The 13,455-nt window shown below is 35.0% G+C and overlaps 2 protein-coding genes across 2 annotated transcripts in view; one reads left to right on the top strand and one right to left on the bottom strand.

The window, feature by feature from the left end:
- Positions 1–13,455, top strand: part of LOC150099536 (UPAR/Ly6 domain-containing protein crok-like) — an 86,047-nt gene that overhangs the window by 23,312 nt on the left and 49,280 nt on the right. The window lies entirely within an intron of this gene.
- Sec31 (COPII coat complex component secretory 31) overlaps positions 1–13,455 on the bottom strand; it is a 486,555-nt gene that overhangs the window by 472,390 nt on the left and 710 nt on the right. The gene's annotated exons all lie outside the window — the stretch shown is intronic.

Here is a 13,455-nt window from a genome sequence, read left to right as displayed (position 1 = left end):
CTACAGTGAGATTCGAACTCATACTGTTTGTGCTATCCAAAAAGTGCTATCCATTCGGTCTACCATTTGACCTTTTGGCCTTTCGGTTTACCATTCCACCATTCGGGTCAAAAGGGCAAATGGTAGACAGAAATGGTAATTTTTTTTGTCCATTTGAATCCCCATCTAGACACGAGGAACCTTCATTACACCGTTTCAAATGAAGATGAGGTACATGATCTCATCCACCAAAAAAAGAAAAACCGGTGAGAGCGTAGTAATTAACAGATAATAATATACCGGTGTCACAGGAGTTACTTGGACAATAGTTCTATATATATATAGAACGACTGTTCGAAAATTATCTTGCAACATTTGTTTAATGTGGTTACCAAGTGCAAGACTCAATCCGAAGTCAAAAAAATAATATAATATACATTTTATCAATGTATCGAAAATATCACCTTTTTGTGAGTTTTGTTAGTAATAGTGAAAGGGGCAAATAAGAAATACAGGTTGTAAACAACACCATATCAAAGTGGCGTCTTCATCTATCACTGAGTACTACTGCAGATATACATGCTACCCATTCTATGAAGGGTAGAAGTAAACTCTATCGATCCATAAAATGCTTGCATGAGATTAGTCATCAGCTTCAAGCCTTTTAGAACGGCACGAAATAAAAACATCGAACTAATCCGCTTTTTTCATCTCTTCTTGCACAGGATATAACTTATATAGAAATAATGGCAACGTTTACATGCTAAAAAATATGCTTTTGGTAGACGTTCTTGTCGCCTAGGATAGTTCAGCAGATTTGTGTAGTTAAAAAGACAAATTTATTTGAGGGATTTTAAATAAACAAGGTATGAAGGACATTTTAAGAACTTGGATTTCAAGTATTTTTGATTAAAATAGTATCGAATGTTTCAGCATTGTATTAAAGCAGGTTTACAAACCTAAATTAAGGGCAATTGCCTAATTGAGATAATAATAATAAAACTAATGAAAGTGCGACACCACAGGAAAAAACTTCAACCAAACGCTACAGTTTGTTATGAACTTTAAAAAAAGCTAGTATAATTAGTAAACGCTTTTTTTTTCGATAACGTACGGTTATAATCTAGCATTTCTAATATCTGAATGCCGGGATTTAAACTTCTTTAATGTCATAACTTATCTGTAAGATGTGATAGTCTTCTTTGCCATTAAAGATAGCAGCGTTAAGAACGGATCGATAAACGAACTATTCTCTTGGGATTTAAACTTATTTAATACTATTCTCTTGGCTCATCCCTTCAAACCTGTTCACAAGATTCTTCATTTCTTCTCTAAGCCTGAAATTCGAATAATTCGAGAAAAAAATCGCAAAAAGTAATCAACGATTAAAGAGAGCATCCGAAAAGGTTTGAGTTTTGTTTTTCGAAAAACTTTTTTTTAAAACGTTTTCCTGAAATTGCGAATCTACTGAGTATTACCTGTGAACAATGGCCTTGATATGCCACTGTTCACAGGTGGCACAGTGAACAGTGGCACGTCCCCCGAAATAACAACATTAAGAGGCTAAATGGCGACTTTCAAAGCGATTTTACTCTATCCTTCTACCTACTCAAAACATAAAGTTATAGCTTCTTTAAGTGCTTCTTTAAGGATTTTTTAACAAAATCGTAAAACACGCACTAGGCAAATTAATTAATATACACCGTGGAACTAATTAATCTTTCACGGTTACAAAAGCAACGCAAAAACCTATAAAAGCACTAAAACTCGACGAGCAACAACAACAACAACCGACGTGCCTTAACGAAGGCATAATTTCTCCATCCGCTCCCAAGAGATAAGAGAAATCTCCTAAATTAAGAAAACAAGAGGCTTTCGTTGCGACACAAATCGTCCTTAAAATGCCTTGCTAATTCTTCTTATTGCTGCTTCTCTGTTGTTTCAGAAACTTGAACATGCGATTTTTCTACTGAATGAAAGAGCATTAGTCAGCGTTGTCGGATCGCCATGGCGCCCCAATTCGGTGTCGCCATTCAAAAGCCTTTTATGTGCATTAGCTAGAGGCGAACGGTACGAAGAATACCCTACTTTCTTGGTAAAAGAAGGAAAACTAGATTTAATAAAAGACGGCTGAGGTTACATTATAGAAAGTGCTGTTAGTTTGTATCAGCATTATTCTAAGTCACTAAGGAACAATACTGTAAGACCGCTAGGATCCGTTTCATTTTAGTTTTAATCAATACTCATTGGTAGAATACATTTTCAAAATTTCTCGTGACTTCTTCGTAGCGATAATTTCAATCTATTTTAAGTTACATTTAAATAATTTCCCCCAAATATAATGTTATGACATTTTTGATTCAGAATAGTGCTATGCAATTTATATAGATTATTATAAGAAGGATGGGGGGAGGGTTTCTTTAGATTAGTCTCGTGACGAGTAACACCTTTCTGCAATTTTCTTCCATTTCAGACAAAAGATCCCGAAATAATTTTGCAAGCCAGTTTATATCACCTACAGAATAATATCCATTTTAATCCCTGTGACCTCTTACCTTCCATCTGATCAGTGCATTTTTTTTTATTCAAGAAAACGGTTCTCCATTAACTGGCGAAATTCAACCTTTGACTCTTCACTTAGTGATACAGTTGCTATGGCATATTTACGAATTGGACCATTAAACTATAAAGAAAAATGCACATTCCAGTAATGCTTTAATAAAAATAAAAGGTGATATTGAATTGCAAATCAATGATTTCTACGATACCGAAAGAAACAAAAACATTATAGTGAAAACTAAGATATATTAACGTTATTCATCATAAGAAATTATATGATAAGATTGGTTTCGTTAAGCTGAAAATACTACAAAAACAAAACTGTAAGACCAATGTATGTTCTGTTAATTAATTTCATGTATTTCACTGGTTTGCCAGGATGAAAACCAATGATTTGCTGAGAGGAAAACTAAGCGATCTCCGCATGAGATTAGCAATAAGAAAAAGGATTGTATGCTTGGAAAGAAATATAAATTGGAGGAATATGATACTCCCAAGTCAGTGCAACTGTGTCCGGATGAAATGGCTGCTAGAAGGGAACATGGAGTTTGCTTTGTGATAGGATGCCATGTTGCGGGTCTATCAGTTTGGCAAATTGTTGACAAATTGGGCTATCCTAGGTCAGCAATCAGTGATACCATACTGAGATGGAAGTGGATGGAGTCAACTAAAAGTGCTACCCACAGTGGACAACTCACCATACTCATCAATAAAAACAACCATTCGTCGGCCAAGTTGAATGCGGATTTCTGGGCATCGACTGGAACACGAATCTGCACAAAAACATTCAGAACCGAGGTTCACAACATGGATTTCCATGGTAGGAAATCCATGGTAAGACCGCAATGTCCAAGTCTCAGTTCGTTGTCGTCAGTGGTGTACAGAGCGTGTACAGTGGGACGTGGAAGCTTGGAAGAATCACGCTACATCCTCTACCTAGCAGATAGACGGGTGTGATGGATTCCCGGTGAATATCTCTTACCAGAGTGCGTAACCCCAACTATGAAATTCAGAGGTAACGGTGTGCTTGTGTAGGGATGTTTTTACTGGTGTTTGGCCTCGGACCTCTGTTTGTGGCGCCACGAACACTGAATTCCGAGAGGTATCTTGAACATTCTGGAGAATGCAGTGTGATGTTTCTACGGAACTGACCATTATTTCTTTCAGCAAAACGATGCACTATGTTATAAGACTGCTGCTGCTGTAACTGCGTGTTTTGTGGACATGAACGTCACCCCAATTGACTGGCCTGCACAGAGCTCTAATCTCTACACCACTGAACAGCTGTGGGATGACCTGGAGCGTCCAGTGAAGTCAAGATACCTCCGCCCAACAACAGTCCAGGACCTCATTACAGGAAGAATGGTTCAAAATTCCCACTGTTCGTTATCGTATCATTGTGGAAAGTATGCCCGGTAGGATTACTGCAGTCATCACAGCGGAAGACGGTCCTAGATTTTATTAAGATGGGCATCATGGCTGCTTCTTCCTCACACTATGGTGTCCATGGTGTCCGTTGACTTCTTTCCAAGAATATATATATATATATATATTGGTTGAAGATGAGATACGTTAACCACTCGGCCAACCAGGCTGCAATTTTCCACAAATTTATCATAAACCTAAATAGAAAATGTCAATTCCAGGAAGATATTTGGCTTTCATAAACAACACTTCATAAGCACCGCCAGTATATCGCAAAAATGCTCATTCAAAATTATCTGGCAGAGAATAAATCAATCGTTCTATATACATGCTGATCATTCTGCATCTTTCAAATTATACAAGGTTGGTTGTAATAAGGCCCGTTAATTTCCAACATTTGAGTTATTCCCTCTTCTCAACATCACAGAGACTAAAACGGCGAGACTAAAGTCTCAAAGATTATAGAGGACTGAAAATAAAAATAAGAGTACTAAAATAAGTATGTGGTGGTAATCAGCAAACCAAAATTCGTGTAAAACGATCTTCCTGCAGCGAGAATTTCATGCTACTGCGTTGTATCACCAATAACTAAACATTTTGATGGATAGCCAATACAACCTCACTTTCCTTTGGATTCATATCTTGTCAAGTATCAAATATAAAACATTTCCAGGCTTATTCAATCCTGTTTATCGCTTAACCGGAAATAACCCTCTTACCTTCAACTATGGTGGAGATTAACGTAGTTATTTTTCCCGAAAACCCGGGTTTCATATCAGAAAACAACAAAATAAAAATTATATTTTTATTTAGTTTAATTTAATTTAATTTACGACAAAAAACAATATATGTCACAGGAGAATCTCTCTCAAGGTTTTGAAGGTAATTTATCTCCAACAGTCCTTTCTTGAATTTGCGTTTAGATACTTTCCACAACTTAAATTTCATCCCAAATCCTGAAAGTTTCTAAAATTTCAGGAAAGCATTCTACCTGATGAAAGCAAAACTGTAGGTTCAAAGTTACTTCATAATAAATAAAAATGTCATAACCGTCCAGGCTCTTCTGGAAGATTGTGTTGCTGTAGATAAGGAAAGACCACAAATTGCCACAACATTTCAAAATACATTTTTTCCTGTTTCTCTTAATGATGATAATGATCCCCAAACTTCATCATGAAAGAAAAAGTCAATCTCCATCACACATTAAATATCTGAATGTTCTTTCTATTTCCTCTTGGACTGCGACTGTGTGTGTGTGTGTGTGTGTGTGATTGAAGTGTTGGTTCCAAATAGCATGTTAGACAATCAGCAGTGCCAGCTACCACTCAACTGATTTTTATTTCATTACATAGATAATCCGTTATATGAAGGAAAACAAAAGATGGAGAACATATTGTGTGTGTGTGGAGGGGAGGGGTGTATGCGCGCACTTGTGATTCAAAGTAATACATAGTAAGCGCATATTATTTTATTTATTTATTTATTAAATCCAATCCAGTTAAAGAAGAGGAGGAGGGAGTTCCTGGATGACGAACCACGCTGTGGATGGCCAGTTTCTGCACGGACAAATGAAAATGTATGAAAGCTAGGGACTTTGTTGCCCATAGCATACGAATTATTATCGGTATAATTTAGGAGTAATGCGACGTCTGTACGCCTGCATGCAATATCTCAGGAAAGAACTGTTCAACAATTGGTTTCTGTTGCACGACAACGCACCCCCCCCCCACTATGTGCTGCCTGTTAATGAGTTTCTGGCCCTCATTCGCCATAATTAGCTCCCGCAGACTTTTTCCTCTTCCTAAAGATGAAATGTGTCTTGAAAGGATAGCGCTTCAGTGACATTGAGGACATCCAACACTGAAGGATATTCCCGTTCAGAACTTCCAACGTGCCTTCGAACACCTGTACGATAGATGTAAACGTTGTGTGGAGTCGAAGAGAGAGAGAGAGAGAGAGAGATCATTTTGAATCTGTGTAATTGACAATTCCAAATATAGTTCTTTATTTTGATAGCAAAATCGTTGTCTCATTACTTAACGGGCATACTGTGTAGATTAGAGTTACGTGCTTTCTATTAGTAGTATAGAGAAATGTGTCATATCTGACACATTACTTTATACTAAATAGAGTTTTCACCATCACTTTTTAAACTGGATGGCAAAGTGTATTCCGCAGAATTTTCAGAGACATTCTTTAGTTCACGTTTTATTTGACTTATTATAAGGTCACTAATTTATTTAATTCCGAGGTAAAACTACTGATAGCCAGTATCCAAAGAAATAGATTTCCGCTTGTATAGTGATCATAATCCACTAGCACCTTGTCAGTCCGCAATAAAGGGAGTAAGCGGCACTTTTTAGCCCCCTTTTTTTTTAATACGCAAGCAACCGATCATGAACTGAGATAATGAACCTTATATTAGCAATCTTGTATTTGTGTGTCGTACTCATATATGAGTTGGAAGGTCCATACAGCTGAATTGCAGGATTAAAATCCCGATTTCTTAAGGGAAAAAACGGTACTTACACACTCCAGAAATTCAACTTCTACAGGCTAAGCATAACAGAAGTTACCTGATACTAAAGCTTGCAAAAGAGACCTCATTTGGATATTTCTACATGATAAAAGTGTTTCATATAAGACAAATAGACAGACATAAAGAAATATTTTCATGACGGCAATATGAGTTACTATGGTTCTGTATTTGAATCTAGTTTCGCCATAAATATTCTTTCGAATTGAGTTTAAAAAAAAAAAAAAAGAAAAGAAATATTTTAGCCTGTAAAGTACCAGTCGTTACGTAAAATTTCAAAAGCGAAAACGAATAAAAGCATGGAAAAAATACCGATAAGGCAATTTTATAGCATTTATATAACACTGAAAATATAAATAGAAATTAATTAAAATATAATATTGAAAATCAATGAAAAATATATCATTAATAAAATACTTTAATTATTTCAAAATTAAATTCACCTGCAAAACTATATCGCGCTATAACATCATTTCAACTCGTCATTAATTAAAAAAAAACGCTAGATTAAGCTGGATTAAGTAAACCGCTACCTTTTTCCCACAAGTTAATCGATAACAAAGAGCGATATTCGCTTGCATAAATTCCCAAAGCCAAACTCGCAGTAAACACACACATAAACAATACTTGATAGATTCAAAGTGGAACCAGAAGCATTAACTATGAGGCAGCACTTTGTTAAAAGAAACATACAAATCCAACTAAAAATTAAGGAGCGCTTTATATACACTGTAAATATATTTTTTGTGAATCCTGACATAGAACCACTGACAGCCTGTAATGTATTAGTATTGATACAGTGGGTGGTCTAAAGGATTGCATAATCCGAAAATCTCATTCTATAAATCAAACATTGTGCTTTAATTGAAATCAATTTATGCGTCCAATAAGTAGGATGCTGGTTTCACACGCGGAAAAGAAATTGATCTACGACCTAAAGGTATTCACAAAATATCGATTTATTATACGGTGGGATCCGAACCCACAACTGTTTGGCACACAGGAGATACGCTAACTACTCGACCAACCAGACAAGACCAGTATTCACTATGAACCTATACACATAAGCCAATATAAAATGACTGATTAGTTTTCTAATCTGAATCAGAAGTAAACACGAGGTTTATTTTGGAAAAGATATTGTTATAATGAAAGAAACAAACAAAAACAAAACTATAACAGAGTTCAAGAGAGGAACCAAGACGATGAACAGATATTTCCATAAGTATTTTAGAGCTATCTACTTTGTTAGTAAAATACTGTTAAAAGATGTTATGTGACTAATTTTGGTATAAATTTAATCTTTTCATCTTCCAAAATGATAAAGTAAGATAGATCTGTTTTGCGCATCTCTTTTGTGGACACCATGTACACATCAACAAACATCCCTAGTCATTTCTAAATATACAAAATTTACTTTCTAAAAATGAATCTATAATTTTATTGATAGCCTAATGCAAATATGAAACAAGTACCGGTATTATATATTTTTTGTATCGTTTAAACCAAATATCGTTTAAATTATTATTTAACTAATGGAACTTATTAATTTATTGATTTTCCTGTTAATTAGTCCAAATAAAAAATATTCCAATCTGAAAACTGTTCGGTTACCAGAAAATAAAATAAGAAATAACTAATTAAGTGCCAATAATGCTACTAATTAAAAAAAAGTTCAAATAAATAGATTCAAAATTTTTCAATGTAGAAAGGAAAGAGGGTAAGTGGATTTAGATATTAAATTCTCTTAATGGATTCTCTTGTTGGAGCAAATTAATCTCTCTCTCTCTCTCTCTTTGATTATCTGTTGGAATTTTTAATATAAATGAAAAGCATTATTACTCATTTAACATTTTTTGCTTTACTGATCACAGCAAAAATAACGCATTAAAACACACGCACGCACACACACGAACTCTCTCTCTCTCTCTCTCTGAACTATGAACTTCAAGATGGCTGTACCATCTCGAAGATTAAAATGAAAATGCCATTATGATATTTATCAAAACAACACTAAAACAACGAACTAAAATACTTTTATATAATGCAAAGATATTTATTAGATCATAATAACCTGGGAATCGCAAGAAAGCTACTACACAAGAATTATGACACATGCTAAATTAGCAATGAGCTATTACCATCTGTTGCTTTAAACGAAATAAATAAAAAAAATTTTTCCTCCCCCATATGTGATAAACATCTAGAGTATCACATATGGGGTGGGTGGGAAGAAATCATATTAACACAAAGTTTAGAAATCCCTGATTATGAGTTTCAGGTATTCATATAAAACAGTATGGCTTTATTTTCTTACTTTTACGCAAATAGGGTACTCTGGAATTTACAATGATTCGCTATACCGCAGCACTTTTTTTTACAGGACTAAACCCCATTTCTAATGTGTGATTTTCATAAAATAAAGAAAACATTCATTTCATTTCATTAGTGGCCTGTTTCTCACATGACAATAAGGCTAAGAATTTTCCCCCGGGTAATTGGTTGCTTGTACAATGTCGATGTGATGTATCTCGAGTTTCATATGGAGATATATACGGCCCCTGATGACATTGGTAGAATCCAATTTAAAAATATCGTCTTCATTCATATATGATACGCATTCCGACTGAACTTAATAATCTAGGCCAAACAGAGAAAACTCCATACATGTTCGACTTTATATCACTGGTAAAATAGAGAAGATATGCCATAATAGCAGAGAAGCAAATCATAGATATGATAAACAATGATACCAGCAATAGATAACAGAACACAATAGGAGAAGGAATGTGGAGACATGCTTTGGTTTTCTAACGTATGCTCTTGCTAAGTTCGAAATAAAAAGTATCCCTGGCTTGGTGTTTAGACTAAATACCGACATACGTAAACATAATAAACTGAAAACTTATCAACTTTACAGTTTTTAGGTTTCAAAGGTTAAAAATTGATTTCTTCAGATTCCCTGATGTGAAGAATTTAGAAGGGAACTAAATATGTAATTTTCTAATTTGATCATAAAACTTTTGAAGTTCCTAGAAGTGCTTTTTTTAACTCTCTAGAACAGGGTTTCCCAAATTGTGTTCCGCGGAAAGTGAATAAGTGTTCCGTGATATCAGTGACTAAGCCGTGTATTTTTAAACCTGGAAGTAATTCGGGAAAGGGAACACCGCTGTTTATGACCGGTCATAAAAATTGCCTGCAAGCCGATTACAACAATGGGTGGCGTATCCTCTGTTCTCAAAACTGAACGAAATAACATCTGTGTTGCAAATGTTAGTGACCAATCAGCAAGGAAGTATAAAGAAAATTTTTTCGCTGAAATTGAAGATCAAGGTAGTCTGTATCCGGTTCTCAAATCTAGTAATACCGAATACTTTCTTCGCAAGTCCGTATTGTAGGGTGAAAGTGCTTGTTTCGAAACAGTAGTACAGTGATTTTTTTTTAAAGTAATTGGCCTACAGATTTAAATTTTAATATGAATAAGAGACAAGGGACTTTGTTTAATTTTGGTGTTAAGAAATCTATTACTGAAGGTGTTTGTGACGCAACAGATAGTGATTCATCCACCTCCTCCAACCTACAAAGCGATCTCCAGGATGTACAAAAGGAGGGGAAAACTAACAACACAGGAGAAAAAGTCTGCATTCACTCGTAAGTACTTATAATAATATTATACATTTTTGGTGACCACAGTGGTATATGTCAATGAAAATCAGCACAAATTAATTTAATGATGTTGGCCTGAGGAAACTACAATATGCTACAAGATTTCATTAGTCCAGTGATTGATAACTGATTTAAATGTAATTTTATATTTGTCAACGTGTCACACCGTATGTATAAGTGTACTAATACTCTTTATGATTATGCCATAATCAATTATTAATACATTACAAAATAACCAAGGTGTTCCGTGAAATTTTCAGGATTTGTGAATTGTCCCGTTGTAGGAAAAATATGGAAAACGCTGCTCTAGATGATTTCATTGAAATTCATTATTCATTATTCAGAAACCTAATAAAAATTTTCCAATCACGAGTTTCGTTTTAATCGGACCATTTGCAAGGATAAAATCTGAAGAATACTTCAAACTACGAAACAAAATAACTACACTCTATTATAGTTATTATGCTTCGTTTATATTAGTTTCTAGTTGTATTTTTATGCAAATATTTCAACTAGGAATGATTATAAATCTACCAGATAAACCATGGATGGGTTGAGGATTGGATAATTATTATTGTTATGTGACATCTTCAATGTGTCTAAGGATTCATCGCGGAAGGGGCTCCACACTCTGTACATCACTTAGTCCTCCATCTACAGTATGTCACTATCCACTAACTTACTAATAGTACTTTCTGTCTGCTAACTGCGCATATTCTCTAACTGATTTGAGTATATCCAGAATGAAAAACCGAGTTTCCGTAGAAAACAAAAATTATATCTATGTACAATCGGCGAACTCACCTTTATTTGAAAAATACCCACATAACTATTTCTTCCATCATGACGAGATTCGAACGCAGTTCTTTTCTAATCAAAGAGTATACTGTCCCGTAGACTTTCCGCTCTTCCGCTACAGAATGGGAGAACTCTGCTCTAGAAACCAAACATGGATCTTTTTTTCGAGCCATTTTAATTTAGCAATAGGCGAGGCAATGATAAAGGGTATGAAATTCATCGCATTTAAACATTCACAAACATTCATACCCGCAACAGGATTCAAATTTATCACCATTGGTTGGATCGAAGAAGAGCTATTCAATTAGTCAACCCGGCGTGCAAACAATAGGGACTCGATCATATGGAGTTTGATGAAATTTTTATTTATGATATACACTGAAATTTGCACACCCAATTCTCACTTTGATTACAACAGTAACATACTGATAAAACTTAGCAAACCACTTCTAAATGACAGTAATAATTCCACTATGGTTGGATAGAAGTTAATGGAATTTGGTATTTTAATATGTAGAGAAAAATGTCGACTTTAAATCAATTTTTATTTCAAACAGACCATGTTTTAAAGAAAATGAGTAAAAACAATAATACATGTTTATATTACGTATGCCTAAACAGTTCAGGGCTCAACGGATAATGAATCACATAATAATTCACTACACAAGAATTCTGCTATAAAATGCACTTTTTATGAGTTCTTAGATAATTTCCTTACCTGCAAATAACTTATTTATCAGAAGGATAAAATCATGAACACACCGTGTGCTACTTTAGCACCTGCGCGCTCAAACTCTCCTGCACTCGAGATGGTCGTAAACGATGCTGTGCACTCTCTCCAACAAGCTGTTAAACTTTTGGTAATGGCTTGAATCATCTGTTCATTCTAATGAAGGCATCTTCACAATAAATATTGTCATTAATGGTGGATACATAAAAGATGGTGTGCTCTAAGGCATCTGTAGTGACGATATCTCGACAATGCAAATGTTCTACTCAGCTATTTAAACTCGCGCGCGAGACCGAAAGATGCACTTTTACATGCAATCAGTCATAATAATAATTTGCCGTTGGCATAATTTTGAAATACACTAGTATTTGGACCTGTTGATATATATAACAGAGATGTGCATCGTGCTGAAAGACAATTTTTAAGAGACTTTATTTAATATAGTCACTGAAAATAATATCTTCCGTATTTATGTTTTTCATACATATAGGAGGGTATTCAATAAAATCTATCATTTTAGAACTTGTGATATATTAATAATTTAAAACTACAAAAATCCTTTCCACAAAGGGCGTAGGCGAGCTCCACTGGCCTTAACTAACTTTTTTCACACAAATGAACCCGACTCCATTTTTCAAGTGTTTACTGATATTGAGCCCAGGTTATCAATAACCTCGTGCTCCTAAATCCTAACACTCATATTATTGTCTGCCATCATTTGAGGTTTACAGTTGATTCTTTTGAGATGCGGAGTTTAAACCCCAAGTTTCTAGGAGAAAAACTCAAACTAACTCGGGAACGGGCCAAAGATAATCAGTGACAAAATTCCTCAAGTGGGTAACTAGGATCGAACAAAAAAAACAGCCTTTCTTCGGAAGGCCTAGTGCTATAGCACCATTACATTAAATGTTTTTACTTTTGCTTATTTAAAAACATTCTAAAGATATTTACCTTCGCATTTGCATATCTTGTCTACTGTAAATATAGCATATTTACTGTAAATGCAAGTTGGTATCACCACCTCTGGATCTGGCTCCAACTGATGAGACCTCAATAAAGGTCGAAACCGGTATGGGTAACGGCCCTTCCCTTAATGCATAGCATTATAAATTCGCAAGGACATGTATAATGCTATGCATTAAGTAAAGGGTCATAATTATTTGCATTATGGGAGATACTAAGGCAAGTGAGGAGAACTTATACCACCTTTACCAAGAGTTGCCCCAGTCCTGAAGATACTTCAGATGCAAACTTTGTTTGCTTACACTTGGATAAAGGATTAAACTAAATATATAATTTATAATCTAATCAAGTGAAAAAACTTCCAACAAATACAGCACGCACTACTGCTCTGATTTTAGAAGCACATCCTAATACTAAATTACTGATAGGATTGTTTCAGGCTTCCATAGAGCGACAAGATTTATCGTAGAAAACTTTACTTTCCACAAACAAATACCTGTCATACGTCGGATTGTACGCATTCAGCGTTGACTGACTTTCTACCTCCTCATGTAAGATATTCCTCCCGTCTGTGGAGCTATCTCCTCCGTAACATATTTCACACTCACCACTCCTCAAGCTGAAAAATCTACACTTCACTCCTTTACTCACATGACCCTTATAAATGTTTCCAAGGATTACCATTTACTTTTCACTTGAAATCAGTTCTTGGAACCGATATCTGAATCCCATTTAGAACTTATATACATTATTGTTATAATTTACTGCTGTTTCTAATGCTTCAAATGGTCAAAGTTTT

The sequence above is a fragment of the Typopeltis vanoorti genome, chromosome 14 (genome assembly GCF_054136105.1).
Source record: "Typopeltis vanoorti isolate ZY-2024b chromosome 14, IOZ_Tvanoo_1.0, whole genome shotgun sequence".
Lineage (NCBI taxonomy): Eukaryota > Metazoa > Arthropoda > Arachnida > Uropygi > Thelyphonidae > Typopeltis > Typopeltis vanoorti.
This window is presented reverse-complemented; position numbering and strand designations above follow the sequence as displayed.